Source organism: Hyla sarda, chromosome 6, assembly GCF_029499605.1.
Source record: "Hyla sarda isolate aHylSar1 chromosome 6, aHylSar1.hap1, whole genome shotgun sequence".
Classification (NCBI taxonomy): domain Eukaryota; kingdom Metazoa; phylum Chordata; class Amphibia; order Anura; family Hylidae; genus Hyla; species Hyla sarda.
The window spans coordinates 44,597,177-44,617,329 of NC_079194.1; the positions used below are offsets into that span (position 1 = coordinate 44,597,177).

The 20,153-nt window shown below is 47.0% G+C and overlaps 1 protein-coding gene across 1 annotated transcript in view; it reads right to left on the bottom strand.

Annotated features, from left to right (window-relative positions):
* Nucleotides 1-236: 236 nt before the first annotated feature.
* LOC130275512 (DNA-directed RNA polymerase II subunit RPB1-like) overlaps nt 237-20,153 on the bottom strand; it is a 99,673-nt gene continuing 79,756 nt past the window's right edge. Inside the window, exon 2 of the mRNA XM_056523565.1 lies at nt 237-250. The gene's annotated coding sequence lies outside the window, so the exon portion shown is untranslated. The remainder of the gene's footprint in view (nt 251-20,153) is intronic.

The following is a 20,153-nucleotide window of genomic DNA, read 5'->3' on the forward strand; positions in this document are numbered from 1 at the left end:
AAGTTCCTTTTTCCACTCCTTTTTCTATAATTCCTGAGATAAGTAGTTCTGGCCCTAGAGTGTTATATATATTAGCGTCTGTAGCATGTATCAGGAACATGTTATCATACCTGTATCTTTTTACAGAGGACTAATGCCCGGTGAAAAGGTGAACGTGTCATATACCCCCGTTAGCTGCAAGAAAGGAACCATGAAACAGATAATTAATATTTATATTAATTACTGATAACAATCAGGCTAGATGTAAAATCTAGACCTGCAGACATGTCATAGTCTTTCCCGTATATATGAAGATATATGTGTTTTTAATAAGTATATCGTCTATGGACAGCTTTATATATAACACAACCATATCTCAGGTACAGAGATTAGGAATATTCCAAAGTTGACGAGTAAAAAGGTAGCAGAAAGGTGAACATGGGTAACAGGAGTGTCGAGGAGTGTACATGGGTGATAGATGGGTGTACATGGGTGACAGTGGGCGTAGGGAGTAACAGAGGGGGGAACATGGGTGACAGAGAGGTGTTGGGTGTGTAGAGGAGTGTACATGGGTGATAGAGGAGCGTAGAGGAGTGTACATGGTAACAGAGGAGTGGTGTCAGAGGGGTGTAGAGGAGTGTACATGGGTGACAGAGGATCGTAGAGTAGAGTACATGGGTGACAAGGGGACGTAGGGGGTGAAAGAGGGGTGTACGGGGTGATAGAGGGGTGTACATAGGTGACAGAGGGGTGTTGGGGGTGTAGAGGTGTGTACATGGGTGGCAGAGTGGTTCAGAGGAGTGTATATGAGTGATAGATGGGTGTAAATGGGTGAAAGGGGGCGTAGGGGGTGACAGAGTGGTGTACATTGGTGACAGAGAGGTGTTGGGGGTGTAGAGGAGTGTACGTGGGTGACAGAGGAGCGCAGAGTAGTATACATGGATAACAGAAGGGTGTAGGGGTGTACATTGGTGATAGAAGGGTGTAGAGGAGTGTACATGGGTGACGGAGGAGCTTAGAGGAGTGTAAATGGGTAACAGATGGGTGTAGAGGGGTGTACATGGGTGACAAAGGGGTGTAGAGGAGTGTACATGGCTGACAGAGGGGTGTAGAGGAGTGTACATGGGTGACAGAGGATCGTAGAGTAGTGTACATGGGTGGCAGGGGGACGTAGGGGTGAAAGAGGGGTGTACGGGGTGATAGAAGGGTGTACGTAGGTGACAGAGGGGTGTTGGGGTGTAGAGATGTGTACATGGGTGGCAGAGTGCTTTAGAGGAGTGTATATGAGTGATAGATTGGTGTAAATGGGTGAAAGGGGGCGTAGGGGGTGACAGATTGGTGTAAATTGGTAACAGAGAGGTGTTGGGGGTGTAAAGGAGTGTACGTGGGTGGCAGAGGAGCGCAGAGTAGTATACATGGATAACAGAAGGGTGTAGAGGAGTGTACATGGGTGACGGAGGAGCTTAGAGGAGTGTACATGGGTGACGGAGGAGCTTAGAGGAGTGTACATGGGTAACAGATGGGTGTAGAGGGGTGTACATGGGTGACAGAGCGGTGTAGAGGAGTGTACATGGGTGACAGAGGGGTGTAGAGGAGTGTACATGGGTGACAGAGGGGTGTAGAGGAGTGTACATGGGTGACAGAGGGGTGTAGAGGAGTGTACATGGGTAACAGAGGAGTGAAGAGGAGTGTACAGAGACCTACATTACCATTACTTGATTAACTGTTGTATATTATATAAAACATTTAGATAAAATATATTACAAAAATATACATTATATTTTAAGTTCCTTTTTCCACTCCTTTTTCTATAATTCCTGAGATAAGTAGTTCTGGCCCTAGAGTGTTATATATATTAGCGTCTGTAGCATGTATCAGGAACATGTTATCATACCTGTGTCTTTTTTACAGAGGACTAATGCCCGGTGAAAAGGTGAACGTGTCATATACCCCCGTTAGCTGCAAGAAAGGAACCACGAAACAGGTAATTAATATTTATATTAATTACTGATAACAATCAGGCTAGATGTAAAATCTAGACCTGCAGACATGTCATAGTCTTTCCCGTATACATGAAGATATATGTGTTTTTAATAAGTATATCGTCTATGGACAGCTTTATATATAACACAACCATATCTCAGGTACAGAGATTAGGAACATTCCAAAGTTGACGAGTAAAAAGGTAGCAGAAAGGTGAACATGGGTAACAGGAGTGTCGAGGAGTGTACATGGGTGATAGATGGGTGTACATGGGTGACAGTGGGCGTAGGGAGTAACAGAGGGGGGAACATGGGTGACAGAGAGGTGTTGGGTGTGTAGAGGAGTGTACATGGGTGATAGAGGAGCGTAGAGGAGTGTACATGGTAACAGAGGAGTGGTGTCAGAGGGGTGTAGAGGAGTGTACATGGGTGACAGAGGATCGTAGAGTAGAGTACATGGGTGACAAGGGGACGTAGGGGGTGAAAGAGGGGTGTACGGGGTGATAGAGGGGTGTACATAGGTGACAGAGGGGTGTTGGGGGTGTAGAGGTGTGTACATGGGTGGCAGAGTGGTTCAGAGGAGTGTATATGAGTGATAGATGGGTGTAAATGGGTGAAAGGGGGCGTAGGGGGTGACAGAGTGGTGTACATTGGTGACAGAGAGGTTTTGGGGGTGTAGAGGAGTGTACGTGGGTGACAGAGGAGCGCAGAGTAGTATACATGGATAAAAGAAGGGTGTAGGGGTGTACATTGGTGATAGAAGGGTGTAGAGGAGTGTACATGGGTGACGGAGGAGCTTAGAGGAGTGTACATGGGCAACAGATGGGTGTAGAGGGGTGTACATGGGTGACAGAGCGGTGTAGAGGAGTGTACATGGGTGACAGAGGGGTTTAGAGGAGTGTACATCGGTGACAGAGGGGTGTAGAGGAGTGTACATGGGTGACAGAGGGTTGTAGAGGAGTGTACATGGGTAACAGAGGAGTGAAGAGGAGTGTACAGAGGCCTACATTACCATTACTTGATTAACTGTTGTATATTATATAAAACATTTAGATAAAATATATTACAAAAATATACATTATATTTTAAGTTCCTTTTTCCACTCCTTTTTCTATAATTCCTGAGATAAGTAGTTCTGGCCCTAGAGTGTTATATATATTAGCGTCTGTAGCATGTATCAGGAACATGTTATCATACCTGTGTCTTTTTTACAGAGGACTAATGACTAATGCCCGGTGAAAAGGTGAACGTGTCATATACCCCCGTCAGCTGCAAGAAAGGAACCACGAAACAGGTAATTAATATTTATATTAATTACTGATAACAATCAGGCTAGATGTAAAATCTAGACCTGCAGACATGTCATAGTCTTTCCCGTATACATGAAGATATATGTGTTTTTAATAAGTATATCGTCTATGGACAGCTTTATATATAACACAACCATATCTCAGGTACAGAGATTAGGACCATTCCAAAGTTGACAAGTAAAAAGGTAGCAGAAAGGTGAACATGGGTAACAGGAGTGTCGAGGAGTGTACATGGGTGATAGATGGGTGTACATGGGTGACAGTGGGCGTAGGGAGTAGCAGAGGGGGGAACATGGGTGACAGAGAGGTGTTGGGTGTGTAGAGGAGTGTACATGGGTGATAGAGGAGCGTAAAGGAGTGTACATGGTAACAGAGGAGTGGTGTCAGAGGGGTGTAGAGGAGTGTACATGGGTGACAGAGGATCGTAGAAGAGTGTACATGGGTGACAAGGGGACGTAGGGGGTTAAAGAGGGGTATACCGGGTGATAGAGGGGTGTAAATAGGTGACAGAGGGGTGTTGGGGGTGTAGAGGTGTGTACATGGGTGGCAGAGTGGTTCAGAGGAGTGTATGTGAGTGATAGATGGGTTTAAATGGGTGAAAGGGGGCCTAGGGGGTGACAGAGTGGTGTACATTGGTGACAGAGAGGTGTTGGGGGTGTAGAGGAGTGTACGTGTGTGACAGAGGAGTGCAGAGTAGTATACATGGATAACAGAAGGGTGTAGGGGTGTACATTGGTGATAGAGGGGTGTAGCGGAGTGTACATGGGTGACGGATGAGCTTAGAGGAGTGTAAATGGGTAACAGATGGGTGTAAAGGGGTTTACATGGGTGACAGAGCGGTGTAGAGGAGTGTACATGGGTGACAGAGGGGTGTAGAGGAGTGTACATGGGTGACAGAGGGGTGTAGAGGAGTGTACATGGGTGACAGAGGATCGTAGAGTAGTGTACATGGGTGACAGGGGGACGTAGGGGGTGAAAGAGGGGTGTACGGGGTGATAGAAGGGTGTACATAGGTGACAGAGGGGTGTTGGGGGTGTAGAGGAGTGTACATGGGTGATAGAGGAGCGTAGAGGAGTGTACATGGTAACAGAGGAGTGGTGTCAGAGGGGTGTAGAGGAGTGTACATGGGTGACAGAGGATCGTAGAGTAGTGTACATGGGTGACAAGGGGACATAGGGGGTGAAAGAGGGGTGTACGGGGTGATAGAGGGGTGTACATAGGTGACAGAGGGGTGTTGGGGGTGTAGAGGTGTGTACATGGGTGGCAGAGTGGTTCAGAGGAGTGTATATGAGTGATAGATGGGTGTAAATGGGTGAAAGGGGGCGTAGGGGGTGACAGAGTGATGTACATTGGTGACAGAGAGGTGTTGGGGGTGTAGAGGAGTGTACGTGGGTGACAGAGGAGCGCAGAGTAGTTTACATGGATAACAGAAGGGTGTAGGGGTGTACATTGGTGATAGAGGGGTGTAGAGGAGTGTACATGGGTGACGGAGGAGTGTAGAGGAGTGTAAATGGGTAAGAGATGGGTGTAGAGGGGTGTACATGGGTGACAGAGGGGTGTAGAGGAGTGTAGATGGGTGACAGAGGGGTGTAGAGGAGTGTACATGGGTGACAGAGGGGTGTAGAGGAGTGTACATGGGTGACAGAGGGGTGTAGAGGAGTGTACATGGGTGACAGAGGGGTGTAGAGGAGTGTACATGGGTAACAGAGGAGTGTAGAGGAGTGTACAGAGGCCTACATTACCATTACTTGATTAACTGTTGTATATTATATAAAACATTTAGATAACATATTTTACAAAAATATACATTATATTTTAAGTTCCTTTTTCCACTCCTTTTTCCATAATTCCTGAGTTAAGTAGTTCTGGCCCTAGAGTGTTATATATATTAGCGTCTGTAGCATGTATCAGGAACATGTTATCATACCTGTGTCTTTTTTTACAGATGACTGATGCCCGACATATACCCCCGTCAGCTGCAAGAAAGGAACCACGAAACAGGTAATTAATATTTATATTAATTACTGATAACAATCAGGCTAGATGTAAAATCTAGACCTGCAGACATGTCATAGTCTTTCCCGTATATATGAAGATATATGTGTTTTTAATAAGTATATCGTCTATGGACAGCTTTATATATAACACAACCATATCTCAGGTACAGAGATTAGGAACATTCCAAAGTTGACGAGTAAAAAGGTAGCAGAAAGTGGAACATTGGTAACAGCAGTGTCGAGGAGTGTACATGGGTGGCAGAGTGGTTTAGAGAAGTGTACATGGGTGATAGATGGGTGTACATGGGTGACAGGGGGCGTAGGGTGTGTAGAGGAGTGTACATGGGTAATAGGGGAGCATAGAGGAGTGTACATGGTAACAGAGGAGTGTAGAGGAGTGTACGTGGGTGTCAGGGGGGTGTAGAGGAGTGTACATGGGTGACAGAGGAGCGTAGAGGAGTGTACATGGGTAACAGAGGAGTGTACATGGGTGACAGTGGGACATAGGGGGTGAAAGAGGGGAGTACGGGGTGATAGAGGGGTGTACATAGGTGACAGAGGGGTGTTGGGGGTGTACAGGTGTGTACATGGGTGGCAGAGTGGTTTAGAGGAGTGTATATGAGTGATAGATGGGTGTAAATGGGTGAAAGGGGGCGTAGGGGGTGACAGAGTGGTGTACATTGGTGACAGAGAGGTGTTGGGGGTGTAGAGGAATGTACGTGGGTGACAGAGGAGCACAGAGTAGTATACATGGATAACAGAAGGGTGTAGGGGTGTACATTGGTGATAGAGGGGTGTAGAGGAGTGTACATGGGTGACGGAGGAGCTTAGAGGAGTTTAAATGGGTAACAGATGGGTGTAGAGAGGTGTACATGGGTGACAGAGCGGTGTAGAGGAGTGTACATGGGTGACAGAGGGGTGTAGAGGAGTGTACATGGGTGACAGAGGGGTGTAGAGGAGTGTACATGGGTGACAGAGGATCATAGAGTAGTGTACATGGGTGACAGGGGGACCTAGGGGGTGAAAGAGGGTTGTACGGTGTGATAGAAGGGTTTACACAGGTGACAGAGGGGTGTTGGGGGTGTAGAGATGTGTACATGGGTGGCAGAGTGGTTTAGAGAAGTGTATATGAGTGATAGATGGGTGTAAATGGGTGAAAGGGGGCGTAGGGGGTGACAGAGAGGTGTTGGGGGTGTAGAGGAGTGTACGTGGGTGACAGAGGAGCGCAGAGTAGTATACATGGATAACAGAAGGGTGTAGGGGTGTACATTGGTGATAGAAGGGTGTAGAGGAGTGTACATGGGTGACGGAGGAGCTTAGAGGAGTGTAAATGGGTAACATATGGGTGTAGAGGGGTGTACATGGGTGACAAAGGGGTGTAGAGGAGTGTACATGGGTGACAGAGGGGTGTAGAGGAGTGTACATGGGTGACAGAGGATCGTAGAGTAGTGTACATGGGTGACAGGGGGACGTAGGGGTGAAATAGGGGTGTACGGGATGATAGAAGGGTGTACGTAGGTGACAGAGGGGTGTTGGGGGTGTAGAGATGTGTACATGGATGGCAGAGTGGTTTAGAGGAGTGTATATGAGTGTTAGATGGGTGTAAATGGGTGAAAGGGGGCGTAGGGGGTGACAGAGTGGTGTACATTGGTGACAGAGAGGTGTTGGGGGTGTAGAGTAGTGTACGTGGGTGGCAGAGGAGCACAGAGTAGTATACATGGATAACAGAAGGGTGTAGGGGTGTACATTTGTGATAGAAGGGTGTAGAGGAGTGTACATTGGTGACGGAGGAGCTTTGAGGAGTGTACATGGGTAACAGATGGGTGTAGAGGGGTGTACATGGGTGACAGAGCGGTGTAGAGGAGTGTACATGGGTGACAGAGGGGTGTAGAGGAGTGTACATGGGTGACAGAGGGGTGTAGAGGAGTGTACATGGGTGACAGAGGGGTGTAGAGGAGTGTTCATGGGTAACAGAGTAGTGAAGAGGAGTGTACAGAGGCCTACATTACCATTACTTGATTAACTGTTGTATATTATATAAAACATTTAGGTAAAATATATAACCAAAATATACATTATATTTTAAGTTCCTTTTTCCCCTCCTTTTTCTATAATTCCTGAGATAAGTAGTTCTGGCCCTAGAGTGTTATATATATTAGCGTCTGTAGCATGTATCAGGAACATGTTATCATACCTGTGTCTTTTTTACAGAGGACTAATGCCCGGTGAAAAGGTGAACGTGTCATATACCCCCGTCAGCTGCAAGAAAGGAACCACGAAACAGGTAATTAATATTTATATTAATTACTGATAACAATCAGGCTAGATGTAAAATCTAGACCTGCAGACATGTCATAGTCTTTCCCGTATACATGAAGATATATGTGTTTTTAATAAGTATATCTTTAATAAGTATATCGCCTATGGACAGCTTTATATATAACACAACCATATCTCAGGTACAGAGATTAGGAACATTCCAAATTTGACGAGTAAAAAGGTAGCAGAAAGGTGAACATGGGTAACAGGAGTGTCGAGGAGTGTACATGGGTGATAGATGGGTGTACATGGGTGACAGTGGGCGTAGGGAGTAACAGAGGGGTGTACATGGGTGAGAGAGAGGTGTTGGGTGTGTAGAGGAGTGTACATGGGTGATAGAGGAGCGTAGAGGAGTGTACATGGTAACAGAGGAGTGGTGTCAGAGGGGTGTAGAGGAGTGTACATGGGTGACAGAGGATCGTAGAGTAGTGTACATGGGTGACAAGGGGACGTAGGGGGTGAAAGAGGGGTGTACGGGGTGATAGAGGGGTGTACATAGGTGACAGAGGGGTGTTGGGGGTGTAGAGGTGTGTACGTGGGTGGCAGAGTGGTTCAGAGGAGTGTATATGAGTGATAGATGGGTGTAAATGGGTGAAAGGGGGCGTAGGGGGTGACAGAGTGGTGTACATTGGTGACAGAGAGGTGTTGGGGGTGTAGAGGAGTGTACGTGGGTGACAGAGGAGCGCAGAGTAGTATACATGGATAACAGAAGGGTGTAGGGGTGTACATTGGTGATAGAGAGGTGTAGAGGAGTGTACATGGGTGACGGAGGAGCTTAGAGGAGTGTAAATGGGTAACAGATGGGTGTAGAGGGGTGTACATGGGTGACAGAGGGGTGTAGAGGAGTGTACATGGGTGACAGAGGGGTGTAGAGTAGTGTACATGGGTGACAGGGGGACGTAGGGGTGAAATAGGGGTGTACGGGGTGATAGAAGGTTGTACGTAGGTGACAGAGGGGTATGGGGGTTTAGAGATGTGTACATGGGTGGCAGAGTGGTTTAGAGGAGTGTATATGAGTGTTAGATGGGTGTAAATGGATGAAAGGGGGCGTAGGGGGTGACAGAGTGGTGTACATTGGTGACAGAGAGGTGTTGGGGGTGTAGAGGAGTGTACGTGGGTGGCAGAGGAGCGCAGAGTAGTATACATGGATAACAGAAGGGTGTAGGGGTGTACATTGGTGATAGAAGGGTGTAGAGGAGTGTACATGGGTGACGGAGGAGCTTTGAGGAGTGTACATGGGTAACAGATGGGTGTAGAGGGGTGTACATGGGTGACAGAGCGGTGTAGAGGAGTGTACATGGGTGACAGAGGGGTGTAGAGGAGTGTACATGGGTGACAGAGGGGTGTAGAGGAGTGTACATTGGTGACAGAGGGGTGTAGAGGAGTGTACATGGGTAACAGAGGAGTGAAGAGGAGTGTACAGAGGCCTACATTACCATTACTTGATTAACTGTTGTATATTATATAAAACATTTAGATAAAATATATTACAAAAATATACATTATATTTTAAGTTCCTTTTTCCCCTCCTTTTTCTATAATTCCTGAGATAAGTAGTTCTGGCCCTAGAGTGTTATATATATTAGCGTCTGTAGCATGTATCAGGAACATGTTATCATACCTGTGTCTTTTTTACAGAGGACTAATGCCCGGTGAAAAGGTGAGCGTGTCATATACCCCCGTCAGCTGCAAGAAAGGAACCACGAAACAGGTAATTAATATTTATATTAATTACTGATAACAATCAGGCTAGATGTAAAATCTAGACCTGCAGACATGTCATAGTCTTTCACGTATACATGAAGATATATGTGTTTTTAATAAGTATATCTTTAATAAGTATATCGTCTATGGACAGCTTTATATATAACACAACCATATCTCAGGTACAGAGATTAGGAACATTCCAAATTTGCCGAATCAAAAAGGTAGCAGAAAGGTGAACATGGGTAACAGGAGTGTCGAGGAGTGTACATGGGTGATAGATGGGTGTACATGGGTGACAGTGGGCGTAGGGAGTAACAGAGGGGTGTACATGGGTGACAGAGAGGTGTAGGGTGTGTAGAGGACTGTACATGGGTGATAGAGGAGCGTAGAGGAGTGTACAAGGTAACAGAGGAGTGGTGTCAGAGGGGTGTAGAGGAGTGTACATGGGTGACAGAGGATCGTAGAGTAGTGTACATGGGTGACAAGGGGACGTAGGGGGTGAAAGAGGGGTGTACGGGGTGATAGAGGGGTGTACATAGGTGACAGAGGGGTGTTGGGGGTGTAGAGGTGTGTACGTGGGTGGCAGAGTGGTTCAGAGGAGTGTATATGAGTGATAGATGGGTGTAAATGGGTGAAAGGGGGCGTAGGGGGTGACAGAGTGGTGTACATTGGTGACAGAGAGGTGTTGGGGGTGTAGAGGAGTGTACGTGGGTGACAGAGGAGCGCAGAGTAGTATACATGGATAACAGAAGGGTGTAGGGGTGTACATTGGTTATAGAGGGGTGTAGAGGAGTGTACATGGGTGACGGAGGAGCTTAGAGGAGTGTAAATGGGTAACAGATGGGTGTAGAAGGGTGTACATGGGTGACAGAGCGGTGTAGAGGAGTGTACATGGGTGACAGAGGGGTGTAGAGGAGTGTACATGGGTGACAGAGGGGTGTAGAGTAGTGTACATGGGTGACAGGGGGACGTAGGGGTGAAATAGGGGTGTACGGGGTGATAGAAGGGTGTACGTAGGTGACAGAGGGGTGTTGGGGGTGTAGAGATGTGTACATGGGTGGCAGAGTGGTTTAGAGGAGTGTATATGAGTGTTAGATGGGTGTAAATGGGTGAAATCGGGCGTAGGGGGTGACAGAGTGGTGTACATTGGTGACAGAGAGGTGTTGGGGGTGTAGAGGAGTGTACGTGGGTGGCAGAGGAGCGCAGAGTAGTATACATGGATAACAGAAGGGTGTAGGGGTGTACATTGGTGATAGAAGGGTGTAGAGGAGTGTACATGGGTGACGGAGGAGCTTTGAGGAGTGTACATGGGTAACAGATGGGTGTAGAGTGGTGTACATGGGTGACAGAGCGGTGTAGAGGAGTGTACATGGGTGACAGAGGGGTGTAGAGGAGTGTATATGGGTGACAGAGGGGTGTAGAGGAGTGTACATGGGTAACAGAGTAGTGAAGAGGAGTGTACAGAGGCCTACATTACCATTACTTGATTAACTGTTGTATATTATATAAAACATTTAGATAAAATATATTACAAAAATATACATTATATTTTAAGTTCCTTTTCCCCCCCCTTTTTCTATAATTCCTGAGATAAGTACCGTATATACTCGAGTATATGCCGACCCGAGTATAAGCCGAGACCCCTAATTTCAACCCAAAATCCCAGGAAAAGTTATTGACTCGAGTATAAGCCTAGGGTGGGAAATACCTCATCCCCCCCTGTCATCATCCAGACCCGTCATTAACATCCTCATCATCATCCCCTTGTCATCATCCCACACATCCCCCCTTCATCATCCCCTTGTCATCATCCCACACATCCCCTTATCATCCCACACATCCCCCCTTCATCATCCCCTTGTCATCATCCCACACATCCCCTTATCATCCCACACATCCCCCCTTCATCATCCCCTTGTCATCATCCCACACATCCCCTTATCCCACACATCCCCCCTTCATCATCCCCTTGTCATCATCCCACACATCCCCTTATCATCCCACACATCCCCCCTTCATCATCCCCTTGTCATCATCCCACACATCCCCTTATCCCACACATCCCCCCTTCATCATCCCCTTGTCATCATCCCACACATCCCCTTATCCCACACATCCCCCCTTCATCATCCCCTTGTCATCATCCTACACATCCCCTTATCATCCCACACATCCCCCCTTCATCATCCCCTTGTAATCATCCCACCCCCCCCCCCTTCATCATCCCCACCCCCCCTTCATCATCCCCACACCCCCCCCCCCCCTTCATCATCCTCTTCTCATCATTCACCCTCAGTGGTCTTCAACCTGCGGACCTCCAGAGGTTTCAAAACTACAACTCCCAGCAAGCCCGGGCAGCCATCGGCTGTCCGGGCTTGCTGGGAGTTGTAGTTTTGAAACCTCCGGAGGTCCGCAGGTTGAAGACCACTGCGGCCTTCAACATGCGGACCTCCAGAGGTTTCAAAACTACAACTCCCAGCAAGCCCGGGCAGCCATCGGCTGTCCGGGCTTGCTGGGAGTTGTAGTTTTGAAACCTCCGGAGGTCCGCAGGTTGAAGACCACTGCGGCCTTCAACATGCGGACCTCCAGAGGTTTCAAAACTACAACTCCCAGCAAGCCCGGGCAGCCATCGGCTGTCCGGGCTTGCTGGGAGTTGTAGTTTTGAAACCTCCGGAGGTCCGCAGGTTGAAGACCACTGCGGCCTTCAACATCATCCAGCCCCCTCTCACCCCCTTTAGTTCTGAGTACTCACCTCCGCTCGGCGCTGGTCCGGTCCTGCAGGGCTGTCCGGTGAGGAGGTGGTCCGGTGGGATAGTGGTTTCGGGCTGCTATCTTCACCGGGGGCGCCTCTTCTCCGCGCTTCCGGCCCGGAATAGAGCCGTTGCCTAGACAACGACGCATCTGCGTCGTTGTCAAGGCAACGTGACTATTCTGAGGCCGGGCCCGAAGCGCTTAGAAGAGGCCTCCCCGGTGAAGATAGCAGCCCGGACCACCTCCTCACCGGACCACCTCCTTACCGGACAGCCCTGCAGGACCGGACCAGCGCCGAGCGGAGGTGAGTACTCAGAACTAAAGGGGGTGAGAGGGGGCTGGATGATGTTGAAGGCCGCAGTGGTCTTCAACCTGCGGACCTCCGGAGGTTTCAAAACTACAACTCCCAGCAAGCCCGGACAGCCGATGGCTGCCCGGGCTTGCTGGGAGTTGTAGTTTTGAAACCTCTGGAGGTCCGCATGTTGAAGGCCGCAGTGGTCTTCAACCTGCGGACCTCCGGAGGTTTCAAAACTACAACTCCCAGCAAGCCCGGACAGCCGATGGCTGCCCTGGCTTGCTGGGAGTTGTAGTTTTGAAACCTCTGGAAGTCCGCAGGTTGAAGACCACTGCGGGTGGGGGAGTTCACTCGAGTATAAGCCGAGGGGGGTGTTTTCAGCACGAAAAATCGTGCTGAAAAACTCGGCTTATACTCGAGTATATACGGTAGTTCTGGCCCTAGAGTGTTATATAAATTAGCGTCTGTAGCATGTATCAGGAACATGTTATCATACCTGTGTCTTTTTTACAGAGGACTAATGCCCGGTGAAAAGGTGAGCGTGTCATACACCCCCGTCAGCTGCAAGAAAGGAACCACGAAACAGGTAATTAATATTTATATTAATTACTGATAACAATCAGGCTAGATGTAAAATCTAGACCTGCAGACATGTCATAGTCTTTCCCGTATACATGAAGATATATGTGTTTTTAATAAGTATATATTTAATAAGTATATCGTCTATGGACAGCTTTATATATAACACAACCATATCTCAGGTACAGAGATTAGGAACATTCCAAATTTGACGAGTAAAAAGGTAGCAGAAAGGTGAACATGGGTAACAGGAGTGTCGAGGAGTGTACATGGGTGATAGATGGATGTACATGGGTGACAGTGGGCGTAGGGAGTAACAGAGGAGTGTACATGGGTGACAGAGAGGTGTTGGGTGTGTAGAGGAGTGTACATGGGTGATAGAGGAGCGTAGAGGAGTGTACATGGTAACAGAGGAGTGGTGTCAGAGGGGTGTAGAGGAGTGTACATGGGTGACAGAGGATCGTAGAGTAGTGTACATGCGTGATAAGGGGACATAGGGGGTGAAAGAGGGGTGTACGGGGTGATAGAGGGGTGTACATAGGTGACAGAGGGGTGTTGGGGGTGTAGAGGTGTGTACGTGGGTGGCAGAGTGGTTCAGAGGAGTGTATATGAGTGATAGATGGGTGTAAATGGGTGAAAGGGGGCGTAAGGGGTGACAGAGTGATGTACATTGGTGACAGAGAGGTGTTGGGGGTGTAGAGGAGTGTACGTGGGTGACAGAGGAGCGCAGAGTAGTATACATGGATAACAGAAGGGTGTAGGGGTGTACATTGGTGATAGAGGGGTGTAGAGGAGTGTACATGGGTGACGGAGGAGCTTAGAGGAGTGTAAATGGGTAACAGATGGGTGTAGACGATTGTACATGGGTGACAGAGCGGTGTAGAGGAGTGTACATGGGTGACAGAGGGGTGTAGAGGAGTGTACATGGGTGACAGAGGGGTGTAGAGGAGTGTACATGGGTTAAAGAGGATCGTAGTGTAGTGTACATGGGTGATAGGGGGACGTAGGGGGTGAAAGAGGGGTGTATGGGGTGATAGAAGGGTGTACATAGGTGACAGAGGGGTTTTGGGGGTGTAGAGATGTGTACATTGGTGGCAGAGTGGTTTAGAGGAGTGTATATGAGTGATAGATTGGCGTAAATGGGTGAAAGGGGGCGTAGGGGGTGACAGAGTGGTGTACATTGGTGACAGAGAGGTGTTGGGGGTGTAGAGGAGTGTACGTGAGTGACAGAGGAGTGCAGAGTAGTATACATGGATAACAGAAGGGTGTAGGGGTGTACATTGGTGATAGAGGGGTGTAGAGGAGTGTACATGGGTGACGGAGGAGCTTAGAGGAGTGTAAATGGGTAACAGATGGGTGTAGAGGGGTGAACATGGGTGACAGAGGGGTGTAGAGGAGTGTACATGCGTGCCAGAGGGGTGTAGAGGAGTGTACATGGGTAACAGAGGAGTGTAGAGGAGTGTACAGAGGCCTACATTACCATTTTTTGATTAACTGTTGTATATTGTATAAAACATTTAGATAAAATATTTTACAAAAATATACATTATATTTTAAGTTCCTTTTTCCACTCCTTTTTCCATAATTCCTGAGATAAGTAGTTCTGGCCCTAGAGTGTTATATATATTAGCATCTGTAGCATGTATCAGGAGCATGTTATCTTACCTGTGTCTTTTTTACAGATGACTGATGCCCGGTGGAAAGGTGAACGTGATATATACCCCCGTCAGCTGCAAGAAAGGAACCACGAAACAGATAATTAATATTTATATTAATTACTGATAACAATCAGGCTAGATGTAAAATCTAGACCTGCAGACTTGTCATAGTCTTTCCCGTATACATGAAGATATATGTGTTTTTAATAAGTATATCGTGCTGGCACTATTTTTCTATGAATAACTGCAACAACCAGCATGCACAAACAACCAAAGGACATGTTTGGCGATGTAGTAGTGTGCCTCCAGCTGTTGCATAACTACAGCTCCCAGCATGCCCTTCAGATGTCAATACATGCTGAGAGTTGTAGTTTTGCAACAGCTGAAGGCAAACTGGTTGTGAAACACAAAGTTTGTTACCTAACTCAGTGTTTTGCAACCAGTGTGCCTCCAGCTGTTCCAAACTACAACTCCCAGCATGCACTGACAGACCATACATGCTGGGAGTTTAAGTTTTGGAATATCTGTAGGCACACTGGTGGTAAAACACAGTTAAGTAACAATTTATGTTTTGCAACCAGTGTGCCTCCAGCTGTTGCTTTACTGCAACTCCCAGCATGCACGGAAAACCAAAGGGCATGCTGAGAGTTGTACTTTTGCAACAGCTGGAGGTTCCCTCCCCCCCCCCTCCCATGTGAATGTATAGGGTACATTCGCACGGGCGGGTTCTTACAGTGAGTTACCGCATCAAGCTTGTGCTGTGGCAAATTTTCTGTATACCTGTAAACGCTGTAAACCCCCGCCCATGTGAATGTACCCTAAAAACACTACACTATACCTTCACAAAATAAAAAGTAAGACACTACATATACACATATCGCTACACAGTAACCCCCCCCCCCCCCCCCCAATAAAAAAAAAATAAAAAACCTCTCATACGTCACTGTTTCCAAGACGGAGCCTCTGCACAACTCCCAGTATTGCCGGACAGCCACCGACTGTGAAGGCATGCTTGGAGTTTTGCAACAGCTGGAGGCACCCTGTTTGGGAAACACTGCCATAGCGTATTTTGGTGGCGGATGCAAATCCCCAAATTAGGCCTCAAATGCGCATGGCACTCTCTCACTTTGGAGCCCTGTCGTATTTCAAAGCAACAGTTTAGTGCCACATATGGGGTGTTTACGTACTCGGGAGAAATTGCGTTACAAATTTTGGGGGCATTTTCTCCTATTACCCCTTGTAAAAATGTAACATTTGGGGGGGGGGGGGAAACAGCATTTAAGTGAAAAAAAAAATTCTTTACACATCCAACTCTAACAAAAAGTAATAAAACACCTGTGGGGTGTAAAGGCTCACTGTACCCCTTGCTACATTCCTTGAGGGGTTCCTTTTTTTTGCTGTTCTGGCACCACAGGGGCTTCCTAAATGTGACATGCCCCCCAAAAACCATTTCAGAGAAACTTACTCTCCAAAATCCTATTGTTGCTCCTTCTCTTCTGAGCCCTCTAGTGCTCCTACAGAGCACTTAAAGGGGTATTCCGCCCCTAGCATCTTATCCCCTATCCAAAAGATAGCGGATAAGATGTCAGATCGCCGGGGTTCCGCTGCTGGGGACCCCCGGGATCTCTGCTGCGGCACCCCGCTATCATTACTACACAGCGCAAACTCGCTCTGTGCGTAATGACGGGCAATACAGGGGCCGGAGCATCGTTACGTCACGGCTCCGCCCCTCATGATGTCACTGCCCGCCCCCTCAATACAAAGTCTATGGGAGGGGGCGTGGCGGCCATCACACCCCCTCACACAGACTTGCATTAAACCCCTTAAGGACCAGGCCATTTTACACCTTAGGACCAGAGCGTTTTTTGCACATCTGACCACTGTCACTTTAAACATTAATAACTCTGGAATGCTTTTAGTTGTTTTTCTGATTCCGAGATTGTTTTTTCGTTACATATTCTACTTTAACATAGTGGTAAACTTTTGTGGTAACTTGCATCCTTTCATGGTGAAAAATCCCCAAATTTGATGAAAAATTAGAAAATTTTGCATTTTTCTAGCTTTGAAGCTCTCTGCTTGTAAGGAAAATGGATATTCCAAAAAAAAAAAAAATTATTCACATTTACAATATGTCTACTTTATGTTTGAATCATAAAATTGACGTGTTTTTACTTTTGGAAGACATCAGAGGGCTTCAAAGTTCAGCAGCAATTTTCCAATTTTTCAAAAATTTTCAAACTCACTATTTTTCAGGGACCAGTTCAGGTTTGAAGTTTATTTGAAGGGTTTTCATATTAGAAATACCCCACAAATGACCCCATTATAAAAACTGCACCCCCCCAAAGTATTCAAAATGACATTTAGTAAGTGTTTTAACCCTTTAGGTGTTTCACAGGAATAGCAGCAAAGTGAAGGAAAAAATTCACAATCTTCATTTTTTACACTCGCTTGTTCTTGTAAACCCAATTTTTGAATTTTTACAAGGGGTAAAAGGAGAAAATGTATACTTATATTTGTAGCCCAATTTCTCTCGAGTAAGGACATACCTCATATCTCTATGTAAATTGTTCGGTAGAGGGCTCAGAAGCGAAGGAGCGACAAGGGGATTTTGGAAAGTACGTTTTTCAGAAATGGTTTTTGGGGGGTATGTCGCATTTTGGAAGCCCCTATGGTGCCAGAACAGCAAAAAAAAAAAACACATGGCATACCATTTTGGAAACTAGACCCCTTGAGGAACGTAACAAGGATTTAAGTGAGCCTTAATACCCCACAGGTGTTTCACGACTTTTGCATATGTAAAAAAAAAATGTTTTTTTCACTAAAATGTGTGTTTCCCCCCAAATTTCACATTTTTGCAAGGGTTAATAGCAGAAAATACCCCCAAAATTTGTAACCTCATCTCTTCTGAGTATGGAGGTACCCCATAAGTTGACCTGAAGTGCACTACGGGCGAACTACAATGCTCAGAAGAGGAGGAGCACCTTTGAGCTTTTGGAAAGAGAATTCGTTTGGAATGGTAGTCAGGGGCCATGTGCATTTACAAAGCCCCCCGTGGTGCCAGAACAGTGGACCCCCCCACATGTGACCCTATTTTGGAAACTAAACCCCTCAAAGAATTTAATAAGTGGTGCAGTGAGCATTTACACCCCACTGGCATTTGACAGATCTTTGGAACAGTGGGCTGTGCAAATGGAAAATTATATTTTTCATTTTCACGGATCACTGTTCCAAAAATCTGTCAGACACCTGTGGGACATAAATGCTCACTGTACCCCTTATTACATTACATGAGGGGTGTCGTTTCCAAAATGGTGTCACATGTGGGGGGGTCCATTGTTCTGGTACCATGGGGGCTTTGTAAACACAAGTGGCCTTCAATTCCGGACAAATTTTCTCTTCAAAATCCCAATGGCGCTCCTTCTCTTCTGAGCATTGTAGTGCACTCATAGAGCACTGTACATCCACATATGGGGTATGTTCTTACTCAGAAGAAATGGGGTTACAAATTTTGGGGGGCTTTTTTTCCTATTTTCCCTTGTGAAAATGAAAAATTTAGGGTGACACCAGCATTTTAGTGAAATTTTTTTTTTTTTTCATTTTCCCATCCAACTTTAATGAAAATTCGTCAAACACCTGTGGGGTGTTAAGGCTCACTATACCCCTTGTTACGTTCCGTGAGGGGTGTCGTTTCAAAAATGGAGTCACATGTGGGATTTATTTTTTTGGGTTTATGTCAGAACCGCTGTAAAATCTGCCACCCCTGTGCAAATCACCAATTTAGGCCTCAAATGTACATGGTGCGCTCTCACTCCTGAGCCTTGTTGTGCATCCGCAGAACATTTTACGCCCACATATGGAGTATTTCCGTACTCAGGAGAAATTGCGTTACAAATTTTTTTTTCCTTTTACCTCTCGTGAAAATAAAAAGTAAAGGACAACACCAGCATGTTAGTGTAAAAAAAAATTTTTGTTTACACTAACAGGCTGGTGTAGACCCCAACTTTTCTTTTTCATAAGGGGTAAAAGGAAAAAAAGCCCCCAAAATTAGTAGTGCAATTTCTCCCAAATACGGAGATACCCCATATGTGGCACTAAACTGTTTCCTTGAAATACGACAGGCCTCTGAAGTGAGAGAGCGCCATGCGCATTTGAGGACTAAATTAGGGATTGCACAGGGGTGGACATAGGGGTATTCTACGCCAGTGATTCCCAAACAGGGTGCCTCCAGCTGTTGCTATACACCCAGTCAGTGGCTGTCCGGAAATGCTGTGAGTTGTTGTTTTGCAACAGCTGGAGGCTCTGTTTTGGAAACACTGCCGTACAATACATTTTTTATTTTTATTGGGGGGACAGTGTAAGGGGGGGGGGGTATATGTAGTGTTTTACCCTTTATTATGTGTTAGTGTAGTGTTTTTAGGGTACGTTCACACTGGCGGAGGTTTACAGTGAATTTACCGCTAGGAGTTTGCGCTGCGGCGAAAAATTTGCCGCAGCTCATACTTGAAGTAGTAAACTTACTGTAAACCCGCCAGTGTGAATGTACCCTGTACGTTCACATGGGGGGGCAAACCTCCAGCTGTTTCAAAACTACAACTCCCAGCATGTACTGACAGACCGTGCATGCTGGGAGTTGTACTTTTGCAACAGCTGGAGGCACACTGGTTGGGAAATCTTCAGTTAGGTTCTGTTACCTAACTCAGTATTTTCCAACCAGTGTGCCTCCAGTTGTTGCAAAACTACAACTCCCAGCATGTACTGATTGCCGAAGGGCATGCTGGGAGATGTAGTTATGCAACAGCTGCAAGGATCGCAACTACAACTCCCAGCATGCAGAGATAGCTGTTTGCTGTTTAGGCATGCTGGGAGTTGCAGTTTTGCAACATCTGGAGAGCTATAGTTTAGAGACGACTGCACAGTGGTCTCCAAACTGTGGACCTCCAGATGTTGCAAAACTACAACTCCCAGCATGCCCAGACAGCAAACTGCTGTGTGGGCATGCTATCAGTTGTAGTTTTGCAAGATCTGGAGGTGCACAGTATAGAGATCACTGTGCAGTGGTCTCAAACTGTAGGCCTCCAGCTGTTGCAAAACTGCAACTCCCAGCATGCCTAAACAGCTCTCTGGGCATGCCGGGAGTTGTAGTTTTGCAACATCTGGATGGATACAGTTTAGAAACCACTATAGTGATTTTGCTAAGTAACTCACCGGCTTCCGTCGGATCCAGGGAGCTGCGTCGCCGTCCTCTTCCGCCGATCGCTGCCTGCTGCCGTTGCCGATGAGTAAGTGGATCTTCGGCGCCGGTCCCTGTCGGTTTCCCCGTCCTGCCCCGCCTATTGTGGGTGGGCAGAACGGGGAAACCGAAAGTAAAGCCCCCCGTCGCGTCTAGACCACCAATAGCAGAGATAGGAGGGGTGGCACCCCTGCCACCTCACTCCTATTGCTTCAAGGGGATCGTGGGTGTCTAGGACATCCGCAATCCCCTTTATTTTCCAGGTCACCGACTATAGACCCGTATGACCCGGAATAGCCGCAAATCGCAAGTGTGAATTCTGATGACCCCCCTGGGCATTTGCGCG